This window comes from Colossoma macropomum, unplaced genomic scaffold, assembly GCF_904425465.1.
Source record: "Colossoma macropomum unplaced genomic scaffold, Colossoma_macropomum, whole genome shotgun sequence".
Classification (NCBI taxonomy): domain Eukaryota; kingdom Metazoa; phylum Chordata; class Actinopteri; order Characiformes; family Serrasalmidae; genus Colossoma; species Colossoma macropomum.
Window position 1 is genome coordinate 4,668,242 of NW_023494796.1, and position 23,910 is coordinate 4,692,151.

Below are 23,910 nucleotides of genomic sequence, written 5' to 3' on the forward strand. Positions count from 1 at the left end.
GATAAATCTGTTTTACTATTTAACTGTAAAAAAATTTTACTTTGAAAGGACAAATATGTGATGACATCACATGACAAGGAAATCTTATTATGATGTTATTATTACCATACGTTCCAATAACAGATGAAGTCATATTCATTTTAATATTTGCAAATATTAAACGTACACTTCACTAAGTATAAGTTGGATTTGTTCGGTCTTGTTTACTATAAAAGGATGTTTTTAGAGAAAAATTAGTTTGTATGGTGCGTTTTTAGATTTTACACTGCTGTGGTACGATTGCGCATTGTTGCCAAATGGCAACAATTTACCAAATACCCCACTTAAATAATAATAGTAATAACTTTTTTTTTTTCAAATGTTTCCATAATTTTAGCAATTTTAAATAAAAACACTTCTATTATCATCAAGTACTAATTCATGCAATTGAGGGATGATTTTAACAGTAATGAAAATAAGAAATAGCTAAACTGCTGTTTGTTTGTTTCACTGGTCAGTGGTGAGTTTGTACCTTCGGACGATGCTCTTATCCAGAGTGACTTACAGGTTTATCATGTTAAGATGTTGATGAATGTAGCGCTAAGGCTTGTTTATGCTCAACATTAAATACCGATATGGATACAGACGAAGCCTTTTGTCCGTGGATGAAACAGAGCAGTACCACCGGAAGCCATGGGGAGGCAGTGTTGCTAATTGCTCACGTGAAACACGGTGCTAATTTCTCCCAGACCACCGGTGTCCACACTGGTGCCTCTTTCAGTTCTTTTGTAGTTGGTACATTATTATGGCTCCTCCACCACCACTATGTTTGTTACTGTCAGAAACCTTTGACTCTGGACTGCCCTCTAGTGGACATACTGCTCCATGCATGGAAGTATGCAGGCAGCGACCGTTACATCGTTAGTTCTTTTCGTACGTAAAGGGATCATAAATGGGCCTTTAGAAGTCTTGTCCAACACTATCAGTGGTGTAGTTTGGCGTGGTTGCCCAGGCGGGGAACTGAACCCCAGTCTGTCATGTTCAGGGCAGCCATAACAGATAAGCAGTGACCACGTCGGCCACATGGATCTATTTCTATGAGGGACACAGAGCAGCAATTTATAATCGTTGATGTTCTTCTTTGTTTGATGTGTCCGTGTCATTCCAACTTCTAAAAGGTCTTAAACTGTCAAATATCCCAAAAACCCATCAAACACTGACGGAAGCTCATGAGGATAAAGCAGATGGATGTCAGACTGATTGGTAATGAATTTGCATAAAGTTAATAATAATAAGTTAATATTTCACTGTTGTCTGTAAAAAAGCTGTTTTTATTACTAACTAAGGTATTTACTGTTCTGCAGGCAGCGCTCTGTACTGCGTCTAGCTGTGCTCTGTGCACCTTAGCTGGCGTATAATGAATCTGCAGTTTGTTCTGGCCCATTTAAGAGTGCCGGGTCAGCTCTATTCTGACCTGGACATCAGCCAAACACAGTCCCAGCTTCGGCTATTCAGAGTGTCACGCACACAAACACACTCTCGCAATCCCACAGACACACAGTGGCAATTCTAGGTTTGTTAGTTTTTTATTATTAATTATTAATTTTTTAATTTTTTTTGGTAGCCAGTTTGGAAGCCCAGTCCTGCCAAATACAGGGACAAAATCTCCTACTTATTTTCTCTAAATTTTGACTTAAGTCAAAATCGTTACTTATTTCCTCAAAGTTGTGACTTATATCAAAATAATGACTTACTGTCTCAAAATTATTTCTTGGAATTACTACTGACTGTCACAAACTTTAAATTAGCATCTCAAACTACTGACTTATTTTCTCAAAGTTTTGACTCGTGTCGAAATAATTACCTATTTCCTCAAAATTCCAGTGTGTCATGCCAAAATAATTACTTACCTTTTTAAAATATTGACTTATTATCTTGAAATAACAAATTACTTCATCAAAATACTGACTTAGTATGTTGAAATGATCACTTATATTCTCAAACTCAGACTTATCATCTCAAACTATTGACTTTAGTCAAAATAATCACTAACCGCCTCACAATATTGACTTATTGACTTGAAATATTCACTTAATTTATCAAAGTATCGGCTTAAAACCTTTTCTTAACTTTTAACTTAGCATCTTAAACTAATATTTTCTCAGAATATTGTTTTATCATGTCTAAATAATGACATAGTTTCTGATGGTCTCAGATATGCAGCTGTGTGATTTAGCAGGTTGCTGTAAGTGCTTGTCACTTTTCTGATGAGGGACTTGTTTTTGTTTTTTCTTCATATGTGCTAAAGGCCTTTCGGCATGCAGGACCCCAGGATGCTGAGCCAAGTCTCCCTGATGGTCGATCTAATCGTGGTGCTGTATTTGTCTTCTGGCACAAACTTGTAACCCTGATCCTGAGCGACGCTGGTCAGCACACAGTCGTAGTTCAGCGGAGCTGCATGAAATCGGCCAGTCAAACGGCCATTAAGGCTCCATTAAATATGAATGATGAGGAATTAACATTGAAAACGTCTGACAGGGAGAGGATTATACTGCGATGAGCCGACACTGATTTCAGACAGCAGAGCCGCACAGACGTGATAGTACCCATCACTCACACTGCAGGTCAGTAACCCAGCACAGTCCAGCACAGCTGGTCACCAGCAAAACCAGCAAATGTTGGTACACTTGTCAACCAGCATGACCATGGAGGGTGACCAGCTATACCAGCACTAGACCAGTATAAATCAGCATAGACCGTGGAATGGAACGTAAACACATCTAATACAACCCAATTGACTCAAGCTTTTGACTTAGCAACTCAAACTAATGGCTTATTTTCTCCGAATGGTAATTTATCATTTCAAAATCATTATTTCCTCAAAATTCTGACTTGTATCAAAATAATGACACTGTCTCAAAATTATTTCTTGGAATTACAACTTATTGTCACAAACATTTAAATTAGCATCTTAAACTACTGACTTAGCTCTCAGAATTTTGACCTATCATGTCAAAATAATGTTATTTTCTCAGAATTCTGACTTATAATGTCAAATTCATTACATATTTCCTCAAAATTCCAGTGTGTCATGTCAAAATAATGACTTACCTTTTCAAAATATCAACTCATTATCTTGAAACAACAACTTATTTTGTCAAAGTACTGACTTAGTATCTTGAAATAGTGTCTTATTTTCTCAAACTTTTGACTTAGCAACTCAAACTAATGGCTTACTTTCTGAATGGCGACTTATTTTTTCAAAATAATTACTTATTTCCTCTAAATTCTGACCTATATCAAAATAATGACTAATAGAGCCCAATTGAATATACGTTTATTGAAGAACATGCTTTTATGATGTCATTTTGGGAGTCTATGAGGGAATCATAACTGCTTTTTACATGTGAAAACTGGACTAAAGGGTCTGCAGTCCTGCCTGGAAGCTTTATGTGATGATTGGTGGGTAAAAAACTGCCAATACTGTCACTGTAATGTCCCCGACTGACACTGCCTCAAATATAAATAGTCTGCTGTTGTTCTCATTACTCGTTTGAAAACTAGCATTAGCATCGCTGGATCAAAAAACTCTTTTTTATAAAAAATAATTTTTTACATTGTCATTTGAAAAGTGTGAATAAACAGAATATTTAGGCTCAGAGTTCAGTTATTTTCTTTTATATGGTAGTATGTACCTAACAGTATAGTGTTTAGTAGCTTTTGCTAGCATGTAATTTAGCAGCTAGCTGCTGTTTGAAGCAGCAGGCAGATACTGCTAATGCTATCAACATTGTTTTGGAGAATTAGTGTGAAAATAGATTCACCTATTTAACATTCAAAAGTCTGGAACTAGTGTTTTCAATAAAATAAGCCCATTTGGATGCAGTATAATGCATAAAACAATCTTATTGTGCTCGTCCTGGGTGCCTTGAATGGTTAGCAAGAGTTCTTTGACAGCTAGCATTAGCATCACTTGCTTGACATACCTCGATTGTTTTTATGGTCTTTTTCCACCATCATTTGGTCGTTTTCTTTTATTGACTAAGCAGCTTTTGCGAGTAGAAAACAGACACAGTTACTCAAGATTCAAAAGTTGGGAGCCATTTTTCTCATTAAAGTAAAATCCACCTGGCCTGAATGTTTAAAATTACTCTAAATGTTTGTGCTGTCCACCTTCACAGGTTTCAAATGGTCAGCTGGTAGGAAACCGACAATAATGGGGGAAAAGTGGGAAACTGATGTTAGATGTGTCCAGAATTATGATATATTAATATGTAAAAGTGGTGACCAAATCTCAAGGCAGATACGTTGTGGCGGAAAAATGATTTTAAACAGACAACTACATTAAACTATTCCTAAAATCTTCTTATTTTTCCCAACAACACTAGAAATGTTAAGATTTACTGTCTATTTTATGATATTTGTATCTTTATTTTAGAAAATTAAAGAACATCAACTTACTACGACAAGTGTTTCCAAACTTTTGAGCAGTGGTTAGCCATTAGACTGTCCCCTCCGTGCCTCCCATCGGTCAGAAAGCATCTGCCACCACTGACACATGAGCTAAACGCTAACTGGTGGGCAACAGGTGCAGGTGAATGCTTATAGTCCGTTATATCATCAAGCAAACGAGTGATGAGAGTCTTACTTTATTCTGCTATATTTACTAGTGATTAATGCAGGGCTGGATCTCCTGACAGGCCATTTGTAACAGGCAACAACACCACCACTCGTTTTATACACCAGCAGCGTAGCTGGAATGACACCTAAAGGGGGGTCGGGTTATCGTTTGGGGGCGGGGGGGGCTACCAAATTATACCCCAGAGACATCACTAAACAACCTCCAACTAGCCAGCTAGCCTACGTCATGGTAGCCTTCATAATCAGAGAGAAAAACACAACACGTGATTGCTAACCTCACATTTAACAGCTGACAGAAACCACGGTGGGTGAAGGCTAATTAACCAGACTGCTTTCATGGCACTAGATGTAAAACTGAACACTCCAATTTTCTTTTTTGCCACAGTATAGCAATGTAGGCAGGAGCCTAGGTTAGCAGCTAGCACAGTTTAGCTTAGCTAAGTCTCCAGAAGCAGTCTAGCTGCGCTTAACGCTGTGTTAGCATTAAAAAATGCCTCACTGCACAATTGGTTTAAAACCATGACCAACAGTAACATGTATAGATTATGCTAGCAGCTGCCGAAACGAAGGCTTTGCCAGTCAGTGTTATTTGTTTTGAAGTGGAAATAAAGGCAAAAGGGTCCAAGACCTCCACGCCATCGCGTTCATTTTTTCTTTAAATCAGTTTGTGGGGTGTGCTGGCCTCCAAGTGATGCCGCCTGGACCCCCAGGCACCCCTGTAGCCATGCCAAACACACGCACACCTGATAATAAGCTTCCCGGTGTGACTGTGTTACCATCTGGTTTCCTCCAGGTTAATCTCAGGGAAAAGGAAGCTACCAGGAAGTCTTTTACTTTCCCATTACCTCATCCTAAACCAGCGTGGCCTGTTTTACATGATGAATCCACTCCAGGACTCTCTGCAAATCAGGTTCACCCAGTTTCCCTGCTGTATGCTGAGCCTAGCAACAGGCTAAAGCTTGCTTATTCAGTTTTACACTGGGGCTACGAGGCTAATGTAGCTAACAAGCTAATGTTCCACTGATTAGCATCGTGCATAATCATCACAAGCTTGCCTCAAATCGAGTTGTGGCACAATCTCAATATGAAATTAGCAGTTTAACAGCATTGCTGTTAGAATTTATTAATAATAAGGCCGCAAGAAAGTGTCTTAGCAGCCCAACACATATGTTTAGATACGATTCCTTTACAACCAGCATCTACAGTGCCCCTTTAAAAAAGACTGAACGGTCAGTTATTTAACCTAATCTGACTCAAATTCCCAGATTATGAATATTAATGTTTTAGAATTACATAAACATATATTTCAGCTTAATAGAGTGAATAATCTGGTTCAGTCCATTGATATTCCAATAGTGACCTCTCCATGCTCCGCCCACATCTGTGCTCTTTCATAGTAACTGTTGACAGGGCGGTCAAGCTTTACAGAACGGCATCCCATTCAGTCTAATGAAAAATTATAGCATAGTTAGTTTCGAGTTGCAACATAATATTGAGTTTCCTGTTTAAATTGCCGTGCTAGCGCATCTATGTTGTTGTAGCTAACTGAAACATTAAATTAGCCACTACGCTAACATTAGCCTGAGTACACAACATCCTAACAGTTGGACGCAAACAAAATAAACGTAATTTGAAATGAATTAGATACTCAAAGTTTAGGTATTTTGTCAAAGATACTTTTTCTATTTAGGCCGAATGGGATTTCCGACTGTAAAGCCTTTGTGGGTGGAGCTTAAACAGATCAGCTGACCCCAATGCAAACCCAGCTTATGATGGACTCATAACAATATTAAGGAATCTAATCTGACTTTATCAATAAGAAACAATTACTTTAACCCCAAATGTCTTAATACATTTTTTCAGTGTATTTTTATAAATCAGGACTCTTATGTTTTCCTCAATAGTGTCCATTGTGTTTGGACTTATCCTTCATTACTGGCTCTGGAAAAGGCCATTCACACTGTTACGCTGACCTGCTGGGCTAAACCTTGGCGAATGCACACAGGAGGTCATGTGGGGTTCCAGTAATCGGCCGCATTACCGGAATGAGCACAAGTCTCAGCCAGATTTTACACCAAAAATGCTGCCAAAGCACACAAAGCTCTGGTGATGATTTGAAGATCTAACAGCTCTTACAGCCAAACTCCCAGTGCTGAATGAACACATACAGCTGAATGAACATGTACAGTGTTGGATTAATGCAGACAGTCCTAAAGTAACACATACAGGTGTCACAATAAGACGACTAGTGTTAAAATACCTTCAGTGCTCTTCCTAAAGCTTCATTAAAAGTGTTTATTGAAATCCAGCTGGACAAAAAGTGTTAATTCAATATTACAGCTGTTAATTCGCCAGTGCAGCTGTTAATCCAGTACTGTAAATTCAGCCCTGTAGCTGTTAATCCAATACTGTAAATTCAGCAGTGCAGCTGTTAATCCAGTACTGTAAATTCAGCCCTGTAGCTGTTAATCCAATACTGTAAATTCAGCAGTGCAGCTGTTAATCCAGTACTGTAAATTCAGCCCTGTAGCTGTTAATCCAGTACTGTAAATTCAGCCCTGTAGCTGTTAATCCAATACTGTAAATTCAGCAGTGTAGCTGTTAATCCAGTACTGTAAATTCAGCCCTGTAGCTGTTAATCCAATACTGTAAATTCAGCACTGTAGCTGTTAATCCAGTACTGTAAATTAAACACTGTAAATACTTTAGATTCAACACTGTATCTGTTAATCCGATACTGTAAATTCAGCACTGCAGCTGTTAATCCAGTACTGTAAATTGAACACTGTAAATACTTTAGATTCAACACTGTATCTGTTAATCCGATACTGTAAATTCAGCACTGTAGCTGTTAATCCAGTACTGTAAATTAACACTAAACACTTTAAATTCAGCACTGTAGCTGTTAATCTAGTACTGTAACTCCAGTACTGTAGCTGTTAATCCAGTACTATAAATTAAACACTGTAAACACTTTAAATTCAGCACTGTATCTGTTAATTACTACTGTAAATTCAGCACTGTAGATGTTAACTTAGTATTGTAAATTCAACACTGCAAACCCTGTAGCTGTGAATTCAACATTACAGATGTTATAATCAGCACTTTAAGTACAACACTGTAGCTATTACTTCAGCACTGTAAATTCAACACTGTAGCTGCTTTTCAGTACTGCTAATTCAGAATTGTAGTTCTTAATTACATACTGTAAATGCAATACCGTAGCTGTTCATTCAGCACTTTAAATTTAACACTGTAAACATTGTAAAGGTTAACGCTGTATATTCAACACTGCAACTGTTACAGCACTGTAAATGCTATACTGCAGCTGTTAATCCAGTGCTGTAAATTCAACACTAACTGCTAATGCAATGCTGTAAACACTGCAAATTCAACACCAAAGCTGTTCATTCAGGACTGTAAATTCAGTTCAGTAGCTGTTCATTTAGGACTGTAAATTCAGTGCAGTAGCTGTTCATTCAGTACTGTCAATTCAGTGCAGTAGCTGTTCATTCAGTACAGTAAATTCAGTACAGTAGCTGTTCATTTAGGACTGTAAATTCAGTGCAGTAGTTATTCATTCAGTACTGTAAATTCAATGGAATAGCTGTTCATTCAGTACAGTAAATTCAGTGCAGTATCTGTTCATTCAGTAATGTAAATTTAGCGCAGAAGCTGTTCATTCAGTACAGTAAATTCAGTACAGTAGTTATTCATTCAGGACTGTAAATTCAGCACAGTAGCTGTTCATTCAGTACTGTAAATTCAGTGCAGTAGCTGTTCATTCAGGACTGTAAATTCAGCACAGTAGCTGTTCATTCAGGATTATAAATTCAGTGTAGAAGCTGTTCATTCAGTACTGTAAATTTAGCACAGAAGCTGTTCATTCAGGACTGTAAATTCAGCACAGTAGCTGTTCATTCAGGACTGTAAATTTAGCGCAGTAGCTGTTCATTCAGTACTGTAAATTCAGTGCAGTAGCTGTTCATTCAGGACTGTAAATTCAGCACAGTAGCTGTTCATTCAGGATTATAAATTCAGTGTAGAAGCTGTTCATTCAGTACTGTAAATTTAGCACAGAAGCTGTTCATTCAGGACTGTAAATCCAGTGCAGTAGCTGTTCATTCAGTAATGTAAATTTAGCACAGAAGCTGTGAATGCAATACTGTAAAATCTATACTGTAACTCTTAATTCAGCACTGTAAATGCAACACTGTAAACATTGTGAATCCAACACTAGCTATTCATTCAGGACTGTAAATTCAGCACAGTAAATGTTAATTCAGGACTGTAAATTCCGCACTGTAAATGTTAATTCAGGACTGTAAATTCCGCACTGTAAATGTTAATTCAGGACTGTAAATTCAGCACTGTAAATGTTAATTCAGTACTGTACATTCAACACAGCAGCTGTAAACTCAGCACCGCAGATTCAATAGTTAGGTGCTAATTCAACACTGCATGTGTTAATCTGACACTGGAGGTTTGTCAGCGCATGAGTGGCTTTTCCAATCTGTTTCTAGCCTCTACTGTTGGTGTATAAATGATCTATGGTCAATAGTGCTGAAGTGGTGCTGTCCCTGTCCTGACTCTACTCATCTGGTCAATCGGTTCGTTAACCAGCCCAACCAGAGATCACAGGAAACAGACCTGCAGTAGCACTGAAACCGTATGAGAGACTCCCACAGTGCTGTTGACTGAACACTTTAAAACATGGTTCTTTGATGGTGCTTCAGCAAAGGCTTCTATTTAGACCTTTGAGTTCTAAGGGAGTGGTTCTTTGCATGGTGAAAAGGTTCTTTATACTGACGCAGAATGTGTAGTAGGTGGTTCTATATAGCACTTGATATAGCATGAAAATCTTTCTATGTAGCACCAAAAAAGGGTTCTTCTCTTATTACAAGCTTGACATTGTAACAATAGCCTTTTTGTTGCTATCTAGAACCATTTTCAAAAAGGTTCTACATAGAACAAGCACATTCTCCATCAGTCTAAATAATGATTTCACTCTGCAAAGAACCATTTAAGCATGCAATAGTTCTTTGAGTGTTCGTGGATCTAAATAGAACGTTTAGTCTTTACTAAAGAACCCCTAACCCCCCCCCCTTTTTCATCTATTTCACAAGCTTGACATTGTAACAATAGCAGAACCCTGTTTGGTGCTATATAGAACCATATATAACACATTCTCCATCAATCTGAAGAACAACTTCACCATGTAAAGAACCATTTCAGCATTAAATGGTTCTATGTAGAACCTAAATAGAACCATTTCCTTTATTAAAGAACCCTTGAAGAAAAATCTTTTTTTCTTCTATTATAACAAGCTTGACATTGTAACAACAGCAGAACCCTTATTGGTGCTATATAGAACCGTATTCAAAAAGGTTCCATATAGTACCATATACAACACATTCTCCATCAATCTGAAGAACCATTTCACCATGCCGAGAACCATTTGAGCATGAGTGTTCCTGGAACCACTGTCCTTACTAAAGAACCATTGAAGAACCACCTTTATTAGGAGTGTATATGGCACCAAAGAAAGTTCTTCTATTGTCACAAGTTTGACATCATAACAACAGCAGAACCCTTTTGGTGCTGTATAGAACCATATTCCAAAAAGTTCTATAGAACCGTATATAACACATTATTCATCAATCTGAAGAACCAATTCATCATGCAGGGAACCATTTAAGCATGAAATGATTCTATGCAGAACTCATGGTTCTAAATAAAACTATTCTTTTAACTGAAGAACCCTTGGAGAACCATCTTTTTCCTTCTATTATTAGAAGCTTGACATTGTAACAACAGCAGAACGCTTTTTGGTGCTCCATAGAACCATATTGCAAAAGGTTCCATATAGCACCAACCTGCAGAACCAGGCAAATAACCATTTAAGCATGAGTTTTCCTTGAACCACTGTCCTTACTAAAGAACCATCTTTATTAGGAGTGTATATCTAGTACCAAAAAAAGTTCTTCTATTGTCACAAGTTTGACTTCGTAACAACAGCAGAACCTATATTCAAAAAGGTTCTATATAGAACCATATAGAACACATTCTCTATCAGTCTAAAGAACAATTTCACCATGCAAAGAACCGTTCAAGCATGAAATGATTCTACACAGAACTCATGGTTCTAAAGAGAACCATTCCCTTTACTAAAGAACCATCTTTTTAAGACTGCACTTGTTATCAGGCTGTAGAATTCCTGCTGTTCTACTCCTGTAGTGGAACATAGAGAACCACCGGAACTGGATTATTAAGGTTCTCATGAAGGGCAGGGGCAGCTTTAGCTGCGCTCGCGCTCTCCCCGTATTGGCTTCTAGCTGAAGCGGACTAAAGCAGCTCGCGCCACCGGCGAGCTCTTACCGTGTCCGCGCGCGCTGCACAGTCTCGCGTCTCGCTGCTGTTCCTCTCGCGCTCCACCCCGCGTGATCCACCGAGAGCTCCGGCGGCCAGAAAACAACAACAATACTAAAATAATCAAAAAATGAAAATAATGACGGTGATAAAACCAGAAAGAGCGCGCTCACCTGCGCGAGACCGAGCCGCAGACTACGGGAGCTGCTCCGCGCGAGCAGCAACACACATACTCTCTCTCCCAGCCTCTCTCTCTCTCTCTCAGCCTCTCTCTCTCCCAGCCTGTCTCTCTCTCTCTCTCTCTCTCTCCCCTCCCCAGCCTTTCTCTCTCTCTCTCTCTCCCAGCCTTTCTCTCTCTGCCTCTCTCTCTCCCAGCTTTTCTCTCTCTCTCTCTCTCTCTCTCTCTCTCTCTCTCTGCGGTCACTGTGCGCGAGCAGTAGCAGGAGGAGGAGGAGGAGGCGCGAGATCCCGTTTGTTTTCGCTGCTGGATTGAGATGCTGATGGAGCGCGCGCGCGGGAGGAGGAGGGAGGGGTGGGGGTAGGGTAGGGTGGGGTGGGGTGGGGTGGGTAAGCGATGGCGTCACGCGCGTGACAGCGTTGGTCCAGGAATGCGCTCGAGCTTTTAGCACGAGTCCAGCGGAGGCTCGCGGTAGCCATAGCAACGCGGGAGAACGGGGTGGTGGTCACGAGGGCAGGAGGAAGGTCGTGCACGCGCGGAGCGGCATCATCTGAGAGATGAAGAGTAAACAGAGTTAAGTCGCCGAGCAGTGATGGAGATCCGGACCATCACTGCAGTCCATCCAGCACTGATACATTATTCAGCACTGACCCACATACTGAACCAGCTGGACTGAACACACACCACACACATCACACCCTGTCAGCTCCACTGACCACAGAGTTTCACTGTGTAGCCCTACAGTTACAGACTGTAGTCCATCTGTTTCTCTGATACTTTGTTAGCCCCCTTTTACCCTGTTCTACAGTGGTCAGGACCCCCATGGACCCTCACAGAGCAGGTACTATTTGGGTGGTGGATCATTCTCAGCACTGCAGTAACACTGACGTGGTGGTGGTGTGTTAGTGTGTGTTGTGCTGGTCTGAGTGGATCAGACACAGCAGTGCTGCTGGAGTTTTTAAACACCTCAGGGTCACTGCTGGACTGAGAATAGTCCACCAACCAAAAATATCCAGCCAACAGCGTCCTGTGGGCAGCGTCCTGTGACCACTGATGAAGGACTAGAGGATGACCAACACAAACTGTGCAGCAGCAGATGAGCTATCGTCTCTGACTTTACATCTACAAGGTGGATCGACAAGGTAGGAGTATCTAATAGAGTGGACAGTGAGTGGACACAGTGTTTAAAAACTCCAGCAGCACTGCTGTGTCTGATCCACTCAGACCAGCACAACACACACTAACACACCACCACCACATCAGTGTTACTGCAGTAAGTGTTTTTAGCCTCAGTGTTCTCCTCCAAGCGTGTTGAGCCATGCAGTGATGCTGCTTTAGTGCCAGTTTGAAAAGACGTCTTTCAGGATGGCCACTTACATAGCATCAAACAGCGCAAACTGAACAAACACACTGGAGAGAAAAGTGCCTAAAAATGAAGAGTGATGGGGGAACCAGGTAGCAGGTGCCCAGTGACTGTGGGACATGTGAAGACGATCATGCACTTCCTGCAAATATAAGAGTTTGAGTAAGGAGGAAAATGCTGCCCCTTTAACAGTGCTACAGAGTACAGTTCTCATTATTAGCCTTTTTAAGTAATATTGAGTCAGGTGTGTCACAAAGCAGCTTTACAGAAAAATCCGGGTCTGAGCCCCCATGAGCGTCGCCAATGACGACAGTGGCAAGGAAAAACTCCCTGAGAGCAAAAGGAAGAAACCTTGAGAGGAACCAAGACTCAGAAGGGGAACCCATCCTCCTCTGGACCACACCGGCTAGCAAACAGCATTAGTATTAAATATTATAATACAGAAACGGGAAAAACAGGCGGAGCAACGGCTCATTAGATAGTCTGAGTTTACGCAGCTGCAGCAGCAGCAGGAGGGTCAGTTCATGCAGGTGAGGTTTGCACAGCGTTGTACAGCGTGAAGCTCCATCTATTCTCTATTATAAGACAAAGCCTACGTTCACATTACAAGCCTCTCTGCCCAAATCCGATTTTCTGCTCAAATCCGATCTCTCTGACACGATGGTTCACACTCGTCACTAATGTAAACGAACCGGCGCCCTGAAACGTGAGGTCACATGGCCACAAATCAGATACGTATCCGATTTAGGACCACATATGGATGTGGTTCAGGTCCGATTCGAAAAGATCAGATTTGTGTGTCCACACAGCCCTGAAAACATCAGATCTGAGTCACATTAAGATTTGTGCCACTTCAGCCTGGTAATGTGAACGTGGCCTAAGTCGTCCAGCTATTTTACCATCTTCAACACTGCATATACAAACTGTAGGTTCACTGGTGGTTCTGGATAGTAAGTAAAATGTCTATATCTGTGTTGTAGTCATGGCAACGCCTGGTTCCCATCGCCACCACTGTAAAGACATCTGAACCATTTCACCCCAAACCACTCTGAATTGCTCTAATTACACCTCACACACTGAGTTATGGGGGAATTTTGAAAAACTGGTGGAATTCCCCTTCAGTACTGGGGCTGTGATGAGAGTGTTTGATGCAGTGGTGGTCTGTGTGTGTCTCTGGTGGGAGTGAGTGTGTGCGCTGTAGCTGGGAGCCCCCGTCTCATTAAACTTTAACGTGTTTTTGTCCGGAGCAGAGGCTGCACGGTCTGCTGAGTTTATCAGACTGAGATGATACACAGCTGCACACTTAAACCACACTGAGCAAAACAACACACATTAATGCTAATTAACCCATCTGAACAGCTTCTGATTGGATAGTTATTATAGGCCATATGAACCCGAGACACATACACAGCATTCAGGTACACATTAAAGGGCCCATATCACTGAAAACCTCACTTTATGCAGTGTGATGTCACAACAACCATTACATTTACATATATCCGCCTACTGCGGTTTAGCTCCGCCCACTCTGAAGTTATAAGGAGTGTTTCAATTTGAACAAGGTACCATACAGGGCAACAGAACAGAGGGCATTTGCATATATATAATTTTTGAAGTCCTGTTTAATTGTAAGGGACAAAGTGTGGCTGGAATGTGGTCATGTAAAAATTAATTATGGCCATTATTGTTACATAAACTCACAAACAAATATCAAAAGTGGAAAAAAATAAATAAACACAAGGAAAATGTAGGATATGGGCTCTTTAACAGATGACATCATACAGTAAATTTACAAACAATATCAGACTTTGTGATGTAAGCATTGCACAACACCATCACTAAAAAGATATAAACGGCTGAAAATGATATTTGCCTACTTTGCATATTCTGTTTATCAAATTCAGCCATCTGGCCCCGCCCACAAATGCATTCTTTTGTAGCGACTGTCGCTAGGCTGGCCAAGTTACAGAGCACTGGCGAAAATCCCATTCAACCTGCTGTGAAAGTGTAGCTCATAACTGAAAAAAGAAAGTTAGAGTATCCCTGATAGCAAGAGGATGGTGGGCCACTGTCGGCCCACTGATGGCAGAGCTGGTGGTCCACTGGTGTTTTGCTCAGATTATATTAATATATTAATATTTGTCTTAGTTTATTTTCCAAAATAAAAGTCTCTGTGCATTTAAAATCGGTTTGAGGAGATTAAAACTAGTTAGAGCTTTTATCTGGGTGGTCCGAGGGTGGACCAGCAGCGGTGAACAGTCAGCGAGGTGCCGGCCTTATAAGGCCAGTGGACCGATATATGCTGCTATCTAGGATGCTATTAATATTAAACCATACTAAGTTTGCACTGGTTTGAAATTCACACAACAGGTATATTTTTCTTGATTGTGTTATCAGGCTTTTTAAGGATAAACACCTGATTGGTAAGCTAAACAGGCACATAGTCTTGCAGCCTCCATAGACAAACACTGGCAGTGGAGGGTCGAATGGGTTGGCTTCATGAAATGGGTCTCCATGTCTGAGCAGCTGAACACAGGCCTAAGATCACTATGCGCAATGCCAAGCGTCGGCTGGAGGGGTGTAAAGCGCCGCCACTGGACTCTGGAGCAGCGAAACGTGTTCTCTGGAGTGATGAATCAGCTTCTCTATCTGTCAGTCTGATGATGAGTCTGGGTTTGGTGGATGTCAGGAGAACGTTACCTACCGGACTGCAGAGCCAACAGTACAGTTTGGTGGAGGAGGGATGATGGGCGGGGCTGTTTTTCAGGGTTTGGGCTCCTCAGTTCCAGTGAAGGGTGATGTTGATGCTGCAGCACAAAGACATTTTACACAGTTATCTGCTTCCAGCTTTGTGTCAGCAGTTTGGGGAAGAGCCTTTCCTGTTCCAGCGTGACTGAGCCTCAGTGCACAAAGCAGCTCCATAAAGACGTGGAGTGTGTCCCAATTCAGGGGCTGGATCCTTCAAAGGACGTGGTCTATGAAGGCTGCGTAGACCCGCAAAGGCTGAACCGTAATGAGACGGTCCTGTTTGCGTCACAGCACCGCTGTTCCCACCCTTACGGCTGCATCACGAAATGCCACTCCTGTCACATTCTTTTAAAGTTCTTCAGATGGAGCTGAAAACTTTGAAACTTAGATTTTATTTTTTTATTTTTCATTTATTAGGTCTGGAGCTGCTTCTCTCTGTTGGCTCCTTGCTCCCCAAAACAAAACGAAACATCAGCATAAGTTTTGCCTCAGACCACATGTATTGGCTTTTTGGCGTTCGCTATTCGACTCAGTTTAAACCCAATACAGTCATTTAAAGTGTCTCCTCAGCCGCTGTTCGCTCCTCTGCTGGCGCCGCCATGTTCTCGAATCCTCGCCGGCACACAGTGAACCTCGGGATGTGTTGGCTGGGGAAGGATCCACCCATTGGATCATTCGTTGCCGTGGAAAAGGAGGACACATTTCTCGGCCGCATATGAAGGAGCCTTCGAAATGGGACGGCCTAGTTGCACCGCTGTGACGCAATCGGCCTTCAAATGCAGCCTCTGAAGGACGCGCCCCTGAAATGGGACGCAGCTATGGAGTGACCAGTTTGGTGTGGAGGAACTCCAGTGGCCTGCACAGAGCCCAGACCTTTGGTATGAATTGGGACGTCGATCGAGCCAGGCCTTCTCGTCCAACAAGTTCTTGCTGTAGCCATCACCACGAGCAACTGTAGCATCGCTAGAGTCACTTTAAAACAGCTGCCAACAACAATTTGATTGTCATTTTCGCCAAATATACCAACAATATGGTAAAAACAGAAAACGTGATGTTTGTACCAAACTACATGAATAACAAACCTACTTTGTGATTGAGACAGCAGTTAGCTAGCAATGCTGAAACTGAACAGCTGAAAAGTTTGATCATAATATAATGATACACTCTAAATTTAGTCGTGTGGACAAAAGTTGAGCACTACAATAAGTCGAATGGGACTATAAACAGTCTGAACCTAGCAGCTACCTACAAAACCCACATCTGTGGGTGAAGCTTCTGTTATCTCCGCTAACGCTAACCTTCCAGACCTCACCGGTGTTCCCTCTTACTGTAGTGTCGTCTCACCTCTCCAGACCAGTCCCACCTCCTTCTACGCCAGAGATGAACGACATCCAAATATGGCTGACCTTTCCAGTGGAACACACACGTGCCTGTGGGTCTGGACGTCTGGTATGCAGGACTCTGATAGCTGAAGGAGCAGGTTGAAGAGCAGATCTTCATCGTCTCGGGAGGCTGAAGATGGACGACCTCTAAAATAGCTCTAATGAGGCTGTGAAAGGCTTTGAAGTGTTAATTCCACAACAAAAACACAAATTCAGATTTTCCTTTTTACCTCTGTGTTGGAAATCTGTGCTGCGTTCAATTTAACTCGGAAGTTGGAAAGTCGGAACGCGAAAACTTTTCATTTTCAACCACCACACAAGTGTTGTTAGCAACAAGCTAACCAGTTAGGTTAGTTATATGAACAGGAACTTCATGCTACTCAAGGCAGTGAACGTGGTCAGTACTGTAGATTTATCCAGTACGTCTGTGTGTTGACTGAGCTGAAGGAAATGCTACTACATTCTCATCTAAAAGCAGAGAAACGCTACTCTTTTGCTGTGGACTGAAGGCAGCCGCGATGATTTCGGAGTACAGGACACATTCCAGACTTTCCAAGTAGGAATTCCCAGTTGAGGTGGTTACAAGAGCAGCATTGTTTAGGTCATTCTACAGAAACGTCCACTGTTCTATCTCTCCGTAGGAGTCACTGGTGTTACTGATCCTCATTGGTGTTCCACATAATAAAGGAACACCAGAGACATTTTAATGAACAATGCATTTTACAGAACGGCTGCTACAGAGCATCAAACCACATATTGTCAATCATGGAATATCCACTAAAATATGGAATTTAATCCATCTGTGTTCTATTTTTTCACAGTTACCTCAGAATAAAGTCGGTCACACCAGTGACTTCAGCTAAAAGCTTCATATGAAATCATGAGCTGAATGAGAAAATCTCTGATAACTGAAAGACTCAGTGGACTCACCATGAGCTTTTCTTCATAGATCCTCAGAAATCAGGTAGAAGGAAGTCGAGTGATGTCATCAGTGTGACTTTTATTTCAAAATAAGAGATTTTTTGTCACGCGGTAACTCCAGTGATATGACTCCTGGGGAACTTTCATTATATATTTTATAATATTTATTTGGCTTTTTTTCTTTATATCATTTAATTTATATATTCTATAGTCATGTATAGATTATTGTAGTTAAAATTGCAGACAAACATATTTTTTTCTTCAAAATATGGCCTCAGCCTTCACACATGACTGTGGGGACGAGCTCTTCTGTGGTGATTGGAATTCTAGATAATTCATTTAAAAACCAAATTGCTAAATTGAGGCTCAAGAAGGCGTCATTGTTAAAAACTTATTGTTTTATTTGAAAATGTAAATAAATTGCAACTATAACGTGTTTTTAAAGCGTAATATATCTGTAAACGATAAGGACACAAAAACGGACGTTTCTGTAGAATGACCCATTTGTCTAGTTTTGTACTGGGCTACGAGGCTAATGTCGCTAACAAGTAATTAAAGCTCACAGCTACCAGTTAGCTTATGGCTAAATCACACTGAACTGAGTTGTGAAGTTCTCAAAAGGACAAAATGTGGACAAAATTAAGGCTCCAAGATGGCTGCCACAACTGTTTGTGGCTAGGCTAATGCGCTTTGGGTTCTTTCTTTAAGTAACAGTGAGTCATACAGTGACATAAACCACATAAGAACGTCTGTTTGGGATTACAACTCGAAACACGGCTTTGGGATGATTTAGGCATGACGTTAGCGCAACGCTTATTAGCAAGGGATGAGCTTTTATTACTTGTTAGCTAACAACTAGAAGAAAACATGGTTTGGCTTCATTTGGGACAGGAAATGCTGCAAATTTGAGGTCTCTGAGCTTCAATGAGTTTCTTTAATAATGCCAATGAAGTATGTTTTACCCTTCATTGCTCACTAGCAGCTCAACACAGCCACACAGTTTCACACACAGAGAGACAGTTTCTCTAAAGGACAAAATGCAGACAAAATGTAGGCTTCAAGATGGCTGCTACTACTGTTTTTGGCTATGCTAATGATTTAGGCATGGTGTTAGCACAATGCTAGTTAGCAGGATATAAGGTTCCATTACCTCTTAGCTACATTAGCCTTGTAGCTTCAATTAGAAAACTGGAGGCAAACATGTTTTGGTTCCATTTGGGACAAGAAATTTTGGAAATTTATTGCCAAACTATTGCTTTAACCCCTTTTTGCAGTAGCCGTAAAATGTAATGTTTTAGACGTTCCTGAGCTCAACAGTTTTCTTGTTGATAGAATATATTTCAATGGATTTCCAAAAAAACTAGATTTTCATCTTCGTAAGTGACCAAGTTAATATTTAGAAAAGTGTTTTATTGTGTTTAAATGCTGTGTTTTTGTGGAAAAGTATGTGTGAATTGCTTTCATTGTTTCACCCCTCTTTGCTCACTAGCAGCTCAATATAGTCAAACATTTCACCCAGTGAGGCTTGTTAGTATCCTTGTTGATCAGAGTTACAGGGAAAAATGTTATAATAATATTATTTTATATAAAATATCCGGGTCTCCTGAGTGGCGCAACCGTCTAAGCGTTGGCTATGTGGTCAGGTGATCACAAGTCTGATCATTGGTGATGCTACAGCCATCTGTGACTGGGAGTCCAAGAGAGCACAGTGGTCCTCGCTCCCTCAGGGTGGGCAGGATGTCCCCCCGGCTCCCCTCATCACTTAGCGTAGTGATCTGTAAGATCTGACGTAACAGATCGGCGGTTAGTGTCTCTTCTGAGCATGTTCGGCAGTCCAGTGACGTTCCATTAACAGCAGTTCAAAGAGATGTATTGGCTCTTCACAGATCTCAGAGGAAGCCTGTGTTAGCACTGGTGGCATCATGTGATTGGGTGGAACTGGAAATAACTAAATTGGGGAGAAACTGGGGAAAAATATATATTTCCAAGTGAATTTAATCCCACAGGCAGAATGGCTACCAGGGGGACTTTAGAAAGAGGCTACTTGACCTGGAGCTTTGTTCAATAGCGTGCTGACCAGCGGGGAGCTTATCTAATTACCTAATGGCCATACATTGACCACACAGTACTTTAGGGCCTCAGAGCGCACCACTCTCAGAGGTGTGTCACAGGCCACTGCTGGTGAGGTCATCCTCAGGTCTCTAATTATCTCACACAGCCCTAAAAATACCGCTCAGCGCTCTGACCCCATCCGTCTGTCCTCTCACGCTGCCCACACCGGCTGTGAGTGACACAGCTCAGAGAAAATACCTCCCTTATCTCCGGCTACCGTTCACAAGCCTCCGAACACAGCCAGGGGGCCTTATCGCTGCCTGTCTGGCTAGCGTTAGCCACCTAGCATTCCGGACAGGGCACTCTGCGGTGAGGTCACAATTCCACGTCCCCTTAAAAAGGCGAGCGGCGAGATAAGGAGAGCGGGGTCTCTCTTCATTCCAGACCCATACACTCACATCCCAGACTGGAATTCTAAATCCGGATACCGACCCATTCACATCCTGACGGTTACTGTCTGAAAGCCCCAGAGAACCTAAACCTGTAAAGAGTCTTCGCAGTAATCTTTTACCAGTGTTCTCTTGATGTAAAGTGGGTGGGGCTAATCTTGGGTGGTCCGCCATAAGCAGTGTCCTCACCAAGGCTCAACATGGCTGACGCGGTTTGTCCCAACACATCTAACAAACCTGCCTCTTTCTTATAGTTTAAGTCAGAGAAACCTGCTCCAAGAAAGCTAACAACCAAGCGAAAGCTCAACTAGTGAGCATAACTGAGCCAGACAGAACGTCCGCTCTGTGGAGCTAACCTGACCTCAGGGCCCACAGCACATTTGGCCAGTTCTAGCTTTGTGTTTTCTAGCTTTGCTACTTGTTCTCAAAAGCTTTGCTACATGTTCTCGCTAGCTTTACTACATCTTTCTAGCTTTGCTACATTTTCATACTTTTTTCATACTTTAACATGAGGAAACAAACACTTGTACACACTCACACACACACACTCACACACACACACACTGAAGTTCCTATTTCACACCCAGCAGTGTGAGGCAGTGTGAAAATATTCTGAACACCTCAGACTGGAGCTAATTAGCTCCCTGCTAACTGCTAGCACAGCTGATTCATCTCGTCAGCCGATCAGCTTCTTACAGCAAACACACGTCTTAATTCCGGTGTCTTTACCTGCACGACGATACACTCCAGTCAAAAACAGGCCGACTGAAGACAATATAGACCAACCACCTCCAAACGTACAGTGAGGCAGTAATTCACAAACATATCAGTGTGGTGACCACAGCTAAAACTGATCGGTCAGCACAAAGGGTCAATACAGCCAACATGGTCCATCAATACATGCCTGTTAGATTATTAGGCAGCACTTTACACCCAGATTTAATGAACTTACTCTCCATATATGAATTGACCATTCAATAAATATTACTTACTACATCTTTAATGGAAATAGAAAGTAAGACGTGATCAATAAGGCAGATTTAACTACAGTTAGGCAGCTGAACATGTGGCAGTGAAGGAAAATGGCCAATATATTAGTCGATCGGTGAGTCTAAGCAACCTCTACTGTACATCACATCACCCTAAAACGGTGTCAGTCAAACGGCCCATTCATGTCAAAGTGGGTGCTTCTTAGTTCTTGGGCACATTGAACTTCAAAGCCGACCAGACGAGATACATTAGCGTAGTCTTCCAGCTGACACTGGACCTGGCTAAAAACAAATCACTGCACCATATTAAATATATATTTTTACATGATATAATTCACTTTGAACTTTCATTATAATTTGCACAAACATGACCAAAACCAATAAACATAATTTTTTGATGTTACAGTAAACATTAATAAATAAATAAATATAACCCTGTTTCCAAAAAAGTTGGGACTCTGTAAAAAATTTAAATAAAAACAAAATGCAATGAAGTGCAAATCATTTAAACCCTATATTTCAATGAAAATACTTCAAAGACAACAAATCAAATGTTGAAACTGAGAAATTTTATTTATTTTTTTTTAAATATTTGCCCACTTTGAATTTCATGCCAGCAATACATTCCAAAAAAGTTGGGACGGGGCAACAAAAGGCTGGTAAAGTTGTGTAACGCTAAAAAAAAAAGACCTAATGGTTGATTGGCAACAGGTCAGTCACATGATTGGGTATAAAAAGCATCTCAGAGAGGCGGAGTCTTTCAGAAGTAAAGATGAGGAGGGGTTCACCACTCTGTGAAAGACTGCACCATCAAATAGTGCAACAGTTCCAGAATAACGTTTCTCAACGTAAAATAGCAAAGAACTTCTGCTTTTCATCATCTACGGTACAGAATATCATTAAAAGATTCAGAGAATCTGGAGAAATCTCTGTATGTAAGCGACAAGACCAAAAACCAGTATTTGCTGGCTGTGATCTTTGGGCCCTCAGGCAGCACTGCATTAAAAACAGACACGATTCTGTAGTGGAAATCACTGCATGGGCTCAGAAACACTTCTGAAAACACTGTCTGTGAAAACAGTTCATCACTGCATCCACAAATGAAAGTTAAAACTCTAAAACACAAAGAAGAAACCAAATATAAACAGGATCCAGAAACGCTGCCACCTTCTCTGGGCCTGAGCTCATTTAAAATGGACTGAGGTGAAGTGGAAAAGTGTCCTGTGGTCCAATGAATCAACATTTGAAATTCTTTTTGGAAATCATGGACACTGTGTCCTCCAGGCTAAAAGCCAGTATTCATGATGGTATAGGGGGCATTAGTGCACATGGCATGGGTGACGTGCTCATCTGTGAAGACACCATTAATGCTGAACGATATATACATGTTTTGGCAACATATGCTGCCATCCAGACGACGTCTTTTTCAGGGAAGGCCTTGATTATTTCAGCAAGACAATGTCAAACCACATTCGGCATGTATTACAGCAGCATTGCTCCGTATTAAAAGAGTCCAGGTGCTAAACTGACCTGCCTGCAGTCCAGACTGGTCAAGACTGAGAACATTTGGAGCATTATTAAATTAAAAATACGACAAAGGAGCCCCTGAACTGTTGAGCAGCTGAAATCCTGTATCAAACAAGAACAGAAAACATTTCACTTTCTAAACTACAGCAGTGTCTCCTCAGTTCACAAACGCTTACAGAGTGTTGTTAAAGAAGAGGTGGTGAAACTCAGTGGTAAACAGGCCCCCGTCCCAACTTTTTTGGAAATGGGGTTGTAAATAAATAAATAAATAAATAAATAAAAATCCAGGGTGTGGATCCACTGTGAGTTCACCATGAACAGGGGTGGAAAAGGATTTTCCACGTTTTCACTAGATTTATTACATTTTCTTGATAATTTTGCTACAGTTTTTGCTAATTTTAAATTTTTTGCAAGCTTTGTTACATTTTCTTCCCTTCACACACACACAAACACACACACTCACACACACACACACACACACAACACACACACACACACACACACACACACACACACAAACACACACACACACACACACACACACACACACACACACACACACAAACACACACACACACACACACACACAAACACACACACACACACACACACACACACACACACACAACACACACAAACACACACACACACACACACACAAACACACACACACACACTCACACACACACACAAACACACACACACACACACACACACACAAACACAGACACACACACACACACACACACACAAACACAGACACACACACACTCACACACACACACACAAACACACACACACACACACACACACACACACACACAAACACAGACACACACACTCACACACACACACACACACACACAACACAGACACACACACACACACACACACAACACAGACACACACACACTCACACACACACACACACACAAACACAGACACACACAAACACACACACACACACAAACACACACACACACACAGACCCACACACACACACACACACAAACACACACACACACACACACACACACACAGACCCACACACACAAACACACACACACACAGACACACTCACACACACACACAGACCCACACACACAGACACACAGACCCACACACACACACACACTCACACACACACACAGACCCACACACACACACACTCACACACACACACACACACACAGACCCACACTCACACACACACACACACACACTCACACACACTCACACACACACTCACACACAGACCCACACACACACACACACTCACACACATGCACACACACAGACCCACACACACACA

The 23,910-nt window shown here is 41.5% G+C and overlaps 1 pseudogene; it reads right to left on the reverse strand.

Annotated features, from left to right (window-relative positions):
* Nucleotides 1-23,910, reverse strand: part of LOC118817003 — a 304,992-nt pseudogene that overhangs the window by 216,332 nt on the left and 64,750 nt on the right.